Genomic DNA, 8953 nt, shown 5'->3' with positions numbered 1-8953 from the left:
ACAAATGGAAGAACTAGCAGGATATTTAAATAAACATTGTGGGGTGGAGCATCACAGTGCTTAAAAGGCACACAGTCAATTGTGTGGTTGACATAGAAGGGAGGGAAGGCAAGGGAAATGTGGGCTTAATCAGGGAAGGCCTCTTGAAGGAGATGTGATTTTAGGAGGGCTTTGAAGGTGGAAGAGCGGAGGTCTGTTGGATATAAAGGGTGAGGGAGTCCCAGGCCAGAGGGAGGACATGGGCAAGGGGTCAGAAATGGGATAGTTGAGATTGACCTACAGAGAGTAGGTTGGCATTAGAGGAGTGGAGTAAATTATAATTGGAGAACAGTGAGGTAAAATAGGAGGGAGAGAGCTGGGTGCCTTAAACTCAGTGGTACAGATTTTATTTGATAGGGAGAGGACCGGATTTCTTGCTGTGAAGTGGCAGAGATGGAATGAAAGGGAGAGAGGGAGCTGGCTTGGGAAAATCTGTTCCTAGTATAAAAAATGATTATAGTATTTGTTAAGTGCTTACTAATGTGCCAGGCACCGTACTAAGCCCTGAGGTAGCTTACAAGGTAATGGGGAAGGACACAGGTCTGTCCCACAAGGGAGTCTCAGTGTTAATCCACATTTACAGGTGAGGTAACTGAGGCACAAAGAATTAAGTGACTTGCCCAAAGTTAGACAAACTTTCGAAATCTGCCCAGAGGCCTCTGTGACTGACGGATAACCCTAGATCCGCCTCTAAACCTGGAGCGCTTTGCTACCAATACTAGCCTATATACCCCAACGTTGGCAAAAATAGCAAGGTACAGAGATTTTTAAAGTATGATTAAGTTAAGCATATTCACTCCAAGATCTGACAAACTGCTCATCTTGGGAAATCTCAATGCAAATGAGGACGATCCTGACATACGACAAAAAGTCACCGGAACACAAGGGGTTAGAGAACTAGATAGTCAGCTTTTTTTTTTTTTTTTTTCCTTTTGGCTTTGGTTCTTTTTGAGATATATTCAAAAAGCTCCGTGTACTACTTGTGCTCAGCAAATTAGGTGAGAATCACCAATACCATCTCCGCTTCTTACTTAAGAGAAAGACAACTAGAAGCAGGCAGTGGCCTCCTATCCTTTAAATTATCATCATCATTCATCACAAGTAACTGAATGAGATATATATCACCGCAGCCAGGGCCTGAAATTACCACGTCTCCAAGATGGACAGGCTGTTGAAATAGAGTTAACTATGCGCTACCTGAATTGCAACATGGCTTCAGCACAAAAGGTACAACAGACGATCTTTGCTAGGTGACATTTGCTAGGTGACAGATATAAATACAGTAGAGTAGTAACACAGAGACTGTCATCTTCCAAGGAACTCAAGTGACCTTGGCTGCCAAAGAAATTTTCCAAAGTCTTTACGAAAGGTATATTTCATTTTCTCTTGATTTGCCAGCTGGTGGCACCTGGTTTTGAAGTTGCCAGCTTTGAGCTACTAGGGCCAGCGAGATAATACACGATGTCTTAGCCATCACTGACCCGTTCGTCGTCTGTGGAAAATGATATTCTAAACTTTAAGCTCGTTGTGGGCTCATGTCTACTAACTCTGTCAAATCGTGCTCTCCCACGTACACAGTATGCGTTCAAGAAATATAATGATTCAAATGATTTCTGGGGTGTCCTTCCCTTTTTGGCAGTGTTCCATTATGGTCAGTCTTTGGTTATTCTAAAGGTCCTGTTGAAGGTGACCAGGGTGTTGTAAGGAAGAAAAGGAGAAAGATTTTTTCCAGCAAAACAAGGGGCTTAACTCCCCACCTCTTTAGAGGAAGGTCCCAGATGGTTGAGTTCCTGGCTGGACTTGAGGTAGTGTTTTGCTCTTACTCTCTCTTTCCTTCCTGATGCTGGGTGAAGGAGGAATCTCTGCAGATCCTGCTCCCAAGGATAAGCTTCTATCCCCTTGAAAAATCTGATGAGAAGGTAAGTCAGGGAATAATAATAATGCTGTTGGTATTTGTTAAGCACTTACTATGTGCACAGCACTGTTCTAAGCGCTGGGGTAGATACAAGGCAATCAGGTTGTCCCACGTGAGGCTCACAGTTTATCCCCATTTTACAGATGAGGTAACTGAGGCACAGAGAAGTGAAGTGACTTGCCTAGAGTCACACAGCTGACAAGTGGCAGAGCCGGGAGTCGAACCCATGACCTCTAACTCCGAAGCCCAGGCTCTTTCCACTGAGCCATGCTGCTTCTTTGGGAAGAAAGAGTTAGTGAACTTAAGTGTTTATATCTTGGTTTGAATTTAATTCTCTTGCATCTTTTTCAACTGTGTCGCAAAGACAAACAAAAAAGGATATTTGAGTTTTTACTGAATACAAAGCACTGAGTTAAGCACGGTGTAAGAGGGAGTTGGTAGACATGATCCTTGCCCACAAGAATCATATAGTGTAGTGAGGGAGACAGATATTAAGATAATTTCCAGATGGGGGAAAGGGTGAGTATCACCAAATCCATAGGTGACACAGAAGGGAGGATGAATAAGTGGGAAAAAGAAATTAGGCAGGAATGGTTGCTCAGCAGAGATATAATTTTAGCAAGGTTTTGAAGGTGGGGAAGCAAATTAAATCCACGCTAGTCCCTGAGGACCTCTCTCAGGGTCGCACCTGGAGAGTTTCCAGTACTCTACCAGTCTCAACTACGGGAGAGAGAGTCAAGCAGAGGCCTACTCATTCCATTCCTACCTTGGGCAGTGGCTAGTGAGTGGAAGGTCATCTGCTACAAGTTAAAAAAAACTCACCCGTGCTGGGCAGCAGCAGCAGCACGGGAGAGAGTCGAGGGAGGAGACTCCAGTGGACTGTGCGGAAGGAGGCGATGGTAAACCACTTGCGGATTTTTACCAAGAAAACTCTTTGGATCCACTAATAATAATAATAATGTTGGTATTTGTTAAGCGCTTACTATGTGCCGAGCACTGTTCTAAGCACTGGGGTAGATACAAGGATAATCAGGTTGTCCCACGTGAGGCTCACAGTCTTAATGATGTGGAATCGAACCCATGACCTCTGACTCCCAAGCCCGTGCTCTTTCCACTGAGCCACGCTGCTTCCCACTATCCGAGGGATGGTAGATGGAGGCGGGGCCTTCTGGGAGAGATGTGTCCGTGGAGTCGCTATGGGTCAGAAAAGACTTGTCAGCGTAAGACAAGACAAGAAGTCCTTGAGGCCTATACAGCTCCTGGAATCGTAAGGGGAATTTCTAGGTTCACACCAAGCAGCGTGGCTCAGTGGGAAGAGCACGGGCTTGGGGGTCAGAGGTCATGGGCTCGAATTCCGGCTCGGCCACTTGTCAGCTGTGTGACTTTGGGCAAGTCACTGAACTTCTCAGTGCCTCAGTTACCTCATCTGTAAAATGGGGATTAAGACTGTGAGCCCCACGTGGGACAACCTGATTACCCTGTGTCTACCCCAGTGCTCGGCACATAGTAAGCGCTTAACAAATACCAACAGTATTATTATTATTATTTGATCCTTATGAATAGAGGTTGGATAGAGTTGTTCTTGATTTATGATTATATAGCAAAGTAGCCTCAAATTTAACCTAGAGAATAAACAAATTCTGTTCAGGTCTAACAGTTGAATACTACTGCTACTAAAGAAGCAGCATGGTGTAGTGGATAGCGCATGGGCCTTGAGTCAAGAGGTCATGGGTTCTAATCCCGGCTCCTCCCCTTGCCTGCTGTGTGACCTTGGGTAAGTCACTTCACTTCTCTGGGCCTAAATTACCTCATCTATAAAATGGGGTTTGAGACCGTGAACCCCACGTGGGACAGGGACTGCGCCCAACCTGATCTCCTTGTATCCACCCCAGAGCTTAGGACAGTGCCTGGCACGTAGTGAAGTGCTTAGCAAATACCATCATTATTATTATTATTACTAATTATAACTACGGTACATGCTAAGTGCTTACTAGAAGTACTAGTACTTAGAGAAGCAGCATGGCTCAGTGGAAAGAGCACGGGCTTTGGAGTCAGAAGTCATGAGTTTGAATCCCGGCTCGGCCACTTGTCAGCTGTGTGACTGTGGGCAAGTCACTTAACTTCTCTGGGCCTCAGTTGCCTCATCTGTAAAATGGGGATTAAGACTGTAAACCCCATGTGGGACAACCTGAATCCCCTATGTCTACCCCAGCGCTTAGAACAGTGCTCGGCACATAGTAAGCACTTAACAAATACCAACATTATTATTATTACTATGAGCCAGGTACTGTACTAAACACTGCGGGGGAATGCAAGCAAATCAGGTTGGATACAGTGCAGACTTCAGTGAAAAAAAAGATGAGAAAAACAATCCAGTGTCTACGGGGTGGGATTTTATCGCATTAAACAAGGGAAGGCCATCAGACAAAAATGAAAAAAAAAAGGGAATAGCCAGGATAGCACCCTTCTTTCTCACTTTAGGTGACGGTTGTGTCGCACTCTCCCAAGCACTAAGTACAGTTGCTCTGGTCATAAGCAGCACATGGGGCTCATAGTTTTAATCCCCATTTTACAGATGAGGTAAATGAGGCTCAGAAAAGTGAAATGACTTACCCAAGGTCACACAGCAGACTAGTGGCAAAGCCTGGATTAGTGCTATTTAGGTTTCAGAAGTTTGTGATAGTATTTAGTTCCACCTAGTCACTGAAGAGCTAAGGTTGTGGGGTAGGCGTTCTTGAGGTAGACTAAAACATGGCTGCACTCGTCTTCAGATATATGGGTTCAGAGAACACTGTGCCTCTAAGATGAAGTCTTCTGCAATGAGTAACTTTGAAATGACTGACCGTCTAAGATTCTGGATGATGATAAAACCTGATGAGCCGAAAGAGTTACCCAGATGATTGGAAATGAATGTGAACATTTGCTTACAAATTACAGAAAGCTATTCATTTTTTCCATTTTGTGTATGAAGTACATAGATTCTTAACTTTTGATAAACATTTATATTCAAATATGTATTCTTTCCCGAAGATCTTACACAGTGCCCTTTAGGATATGTTTTATGGGAAGCATTGTGGCCTAGTGGAAATTAGCACAGGCTTGGGAGTCAGCGGAGCTGGGTTCTAATTCCAGCTCTGCCAAGTACCTGCTCTCTGACCTTGGGCATGCCACTTTACTTCTCTGTGGCTCAGTTCTCTCCTCTGAAAAAGGGGAATTCAATATCCATTTTTCCTACTACTCAGGCTGTGAATCCCATGTGGGATCTGATGAACTTGTATCTACCCCAGTGCTTAGCACATAGTAAGATGTAAATGCCACCACAATATATTCATAAATTGTTAACTGGAAAGAAAAAACACATGCAAAATATTTTTAGGGGTTTGTGGTGGTGTTTAGCTCCTGGTTTTAAAAGAGATGAGCTGCACTGTCCTTTAAAATGACAATTTAAGTCCTGGGTGTTGATGTGTGAATATTTTTCTGACTACTTTCTCAAGTGATTTTACACGCTTATTAAATGAAAGCCACACCACCTTGCCTGATTCCTCCTCTTCTCTCACTCTGATCCCATGTGCCAAACTAGATGACACTAATTTGAATACCAGCACATGGAGTATAAACCAATCTGTGGTTAATTTGGGATTTTGTTGTCCGCAGTGGCTGGGTTTTCACTTCAGATGACACATCAGTGATTTTTAATTTGAGACGCAATTCAGCATGGGTGCCATATTCTACCTCGCAGATCCAAAGAATTCCCACTTCTTTTCAGAAGCAGATAATTATTCACAAGTGTATATAACAAGAGTATATAACCGGGAAATTATGACTATGGGTACAATAGGGAAAGGGGATGGATGACACTTGCAAAGACGGATATAGCCTCATAGTTTTACCTCCCAGCTTTAGCGGGGGAAAAATAATAAAGTAAGACTTCCAGCTATTCCAGGACCTCAGGACATCAGTTAATTCATGCGCTTCTCAAATCTGTTTCTGCTCCTCATTTATTTGCATTTTTTCAGATACAACATTTATCTGACTCAAATCACATTCCAATTATGCTAAGGAGGTTAGAGAGAGCATGAGGTTTAAATATGAACACCCTTGCTGCTTTAAAAAGAACAAAAATTGGCTTTCCCATCATTCATACTGAGATTTCTATAAATATTGTATTAATTTAACATTGTTCTCACCCTTCCATTTTGGTAATAACATGTGTCAGGATTCTCTTTAAGTGCTGTGACGTTCGAGATGGCTAATATATATTGGACCGAGAGAAAAAGCTTCGATAACATATTTATAAAGTAAAATGTGCAGGCAAATATCAAATATTAAAATGGTAATTAATTCTAGACTTTGGAGCTCTTGAAATTGCATATATTAATAAGCACAAGTGGCTTTAGGTCTGATGAAAGAATTAATTTTTGTCATGAACCGAGAGTGTTTTCAGTAACAAGGTTCTTTAGCATCGAGGTCAAACTAGCATGTGTTGCTTTAATAGTCACGATTTGTGCCTGTCAATCAGCGGGTTTGATTGAATGCTTACTGTGTGCAGAACACTGTATTGCGTGCTTGGGGGAGTACAACATAGACACAATCCCCCCTAGAAGGAGCTTGATAGCGCAACATTAAGCATCTAGTACAGTGCTCTACACCCGATAAGCACTCAAGAGATGCCATTGATTTCTGGTGAAACGTTAAAAAACTATTGGGCTTCGGCGGTTATCCACCTCTAGGTTGTAAGCTTCTTGTGGGCACGGAGCGTGTCAGTTGACTTTATAGTAAATGCTTTGGCAAGAACAATATAATAGTGTTCTGCACACGAACACTCAATAAACACCACTTATTTCCTCCCTCCTCAAATCTGACAATTACTCTCCCCCTCTTCAAAGCCTTATTGAAGGTCCATCTCCTCCAAGAGGCCTTCCCAGGCTAAGTTCCCCCTTTCCTCTTCTCCCACTCCCTTCTGTGTCTCCCTGCCTTGCTCCTTTTGCTCTTCCCCCTTCCCAGCTCCACAGCACTTAGGTACATATCTGTAGTTTATTTATTAATATTGATGTTGGTCTCCCCCCTCTAGACTGTAAAGCTAATTCTGGGCAGGGAATGTTTCCATTACTGTATTGTACTCTCACAAGCTCTCAGTACAGTGATTTGCATACAGTAAGTGCTCAGTAAATACGACTGAATGAATTTATGGGTGGATATGTATCTTTGCAATACTCTGTACTTTGTTTTTGAAAGTTATGCTACTGATGGGATGAAATGTTCATCCCCTTGATTCTATTTATTGCGATTGTTTTTGTCGGTCCGTCTCCCCCGATTAGACTGTAAACCCGTCAATGGGTAGGGACCGTATCTGTTGCCGATTTGTACATCCCAAGCGCTTAGTACAGTGTTCTGCACATAGTAAGCGCTCAATAAATACTATTGAATGAATGATGGTAGGACTACCAATGCATGTAATTGTCCATGCCTTGGAAGTGTCACACTTAAAGTTTCCTGGAAGCATAGAAATTTACAGTGCTGGAAAGTAGCAGTGGAGAGTTAATGTCTACTGTGAGGAAATAACGAGAAGTGAACACACAAATTCAACCGACTTCTTGATCTAGCTCAGGGTTATCTCTATCTCCTGCAGTTCCCCATGACTACTAAATAGAACTCCATGAATTCAATTTAAGTAGTGTGGCCTAGTGGACAGAGCATGGGCTTAGGATCAGGGAAACTGATTCTAATCCAAGATCCTGCACTTGCCTGCTGTGTGACTGTGGGTAATTTAATTTCTGGGCTCCAGTTTCCTCATCTAGGAAATGGAGATTTAATACACCCGTTCTCTCATCCACTTGGATTATAATAATGTTGGTATTTGTTAAGCGCTTACTATGTGCAGAGCACTGTTCTAAGTGCTGGGGGAGACACAGGGGAATCAGGTTGTCCCAGGTGGGGCTCACAGTCTTCATCCCCATTTTACAGATGAGGGAACTGAGGCACAGAGAAGCGAAGTGACTTGCCCACAGTCACACAACTGACAAGTGGCAGAGCTGGGATTCGAACTCATGATCTCTGACTCCAAAGCCCAGGCTCTTTCCACTGAGCCACGCTGAGACCCATATGGGACAGGGACTGTGTCAGACCTGATTATCTTGGATCTACCCCAGCATTTAGCATGTAGCATGCACTGAACAAATACTACTTTTTATACATCTGTGACAGTAATGCTGAGAACGAAAATCCGGAATTATGACAATGAGGTAAATGTTAATCGTATTCCAAGGCTGAGTAGTAGCTACACAGACAAAGCCAGATGGAGTATTGATGGTCATCTAGTGACTGTACTGTGACAAGTCATAACATTTTGCATTTAACCAGGGATTTAGTCAATCAATTGCATTTACCACGTGCTTACCGTATGCACCCAACTGCCATGAGCGCTCAGAATAATTCAATATAACAATATAGCAGACACATTCCCTGCCCACAGGAAGCTTACAGTCTAGAAGGGGAGACAAACTTTAATATAAATATATGAATTATGGATATGTACAGTCTGGAAGGGGAGAAAAACATTAATATAAATAAATGAATTAGGGCTATATACATCAGTGCTGTGGAGTAAGGATGGGGGATGAATAAAGGGAGCAATAATAATTGTGGTATTTTTTCAACTCTTACTACATGCCAGGAATTGTACTAAGCGCTGGGGTGGATACAAGTAAGTTGGGTTGGACACAGTCCCTGTCCTACATGGGGCTAACAGTCTCAATGCCCATTATACAGATGAGAGAACTGAGGCACAGAGAAGTCAAGTGACTTGTCCTAGGCCACACAGAAGAAAAGTGGTGGAGCCGGGATTCGAACTCATGACCTTCCGACTCCCAGGGCCCGGGCTCTCTCTGCTACACCATGCTGACCAGCAGGGAGTGGAAGAAAAGACAGAGGGATAGTTAGGGAAGGCCTCTTGGAGAAGATGTGCCTTCAGTAAATCTTTGAAGTGGGGGGCGGGAGTAA

The 8953-nt window shown here is 43.2% G+C and overlaps 1 non-coding gene across 1 annotated transcript; it reads left to right on the top strand.

Annotated features, from left to right (window-relative positions):
- Positions 1-2624: 2624 nt before the first annotated feature.
- LOC114809675 lies at positions 2625-2762 on the top strand. The gene has a single exon (XR_003757452.1). It is a non-coding gene; the product is annotated as a small nucleolar RNA SNORA7 (small nucleolar RNA).
- The last annotated feature ends 6191 nt before the right edge of the window (positions 2763-8953 follow it).

The sequence above is a fragment of the Ornithorhynchus anatinus genome, chromosome 2, assembly GCF_004115215.2.
Source record: "Ornithorhynchus anatinus isolate Pmale09 chromosome 2, mOrnAna1.pri.v4, whole genome shotgun sequence".
NCBI lineage: Eukaryota > Metazoa > Chordata > Mammalia > Monotremata > Ornithorhynchidae > Ornithorhynchus > Ornithorhynchus anatinus.
The sequence above is the reverse complement of the archived record's forward strand: the minus strand, read 5'-3'. Positions and strand labels throughout refer to the sequence as shown.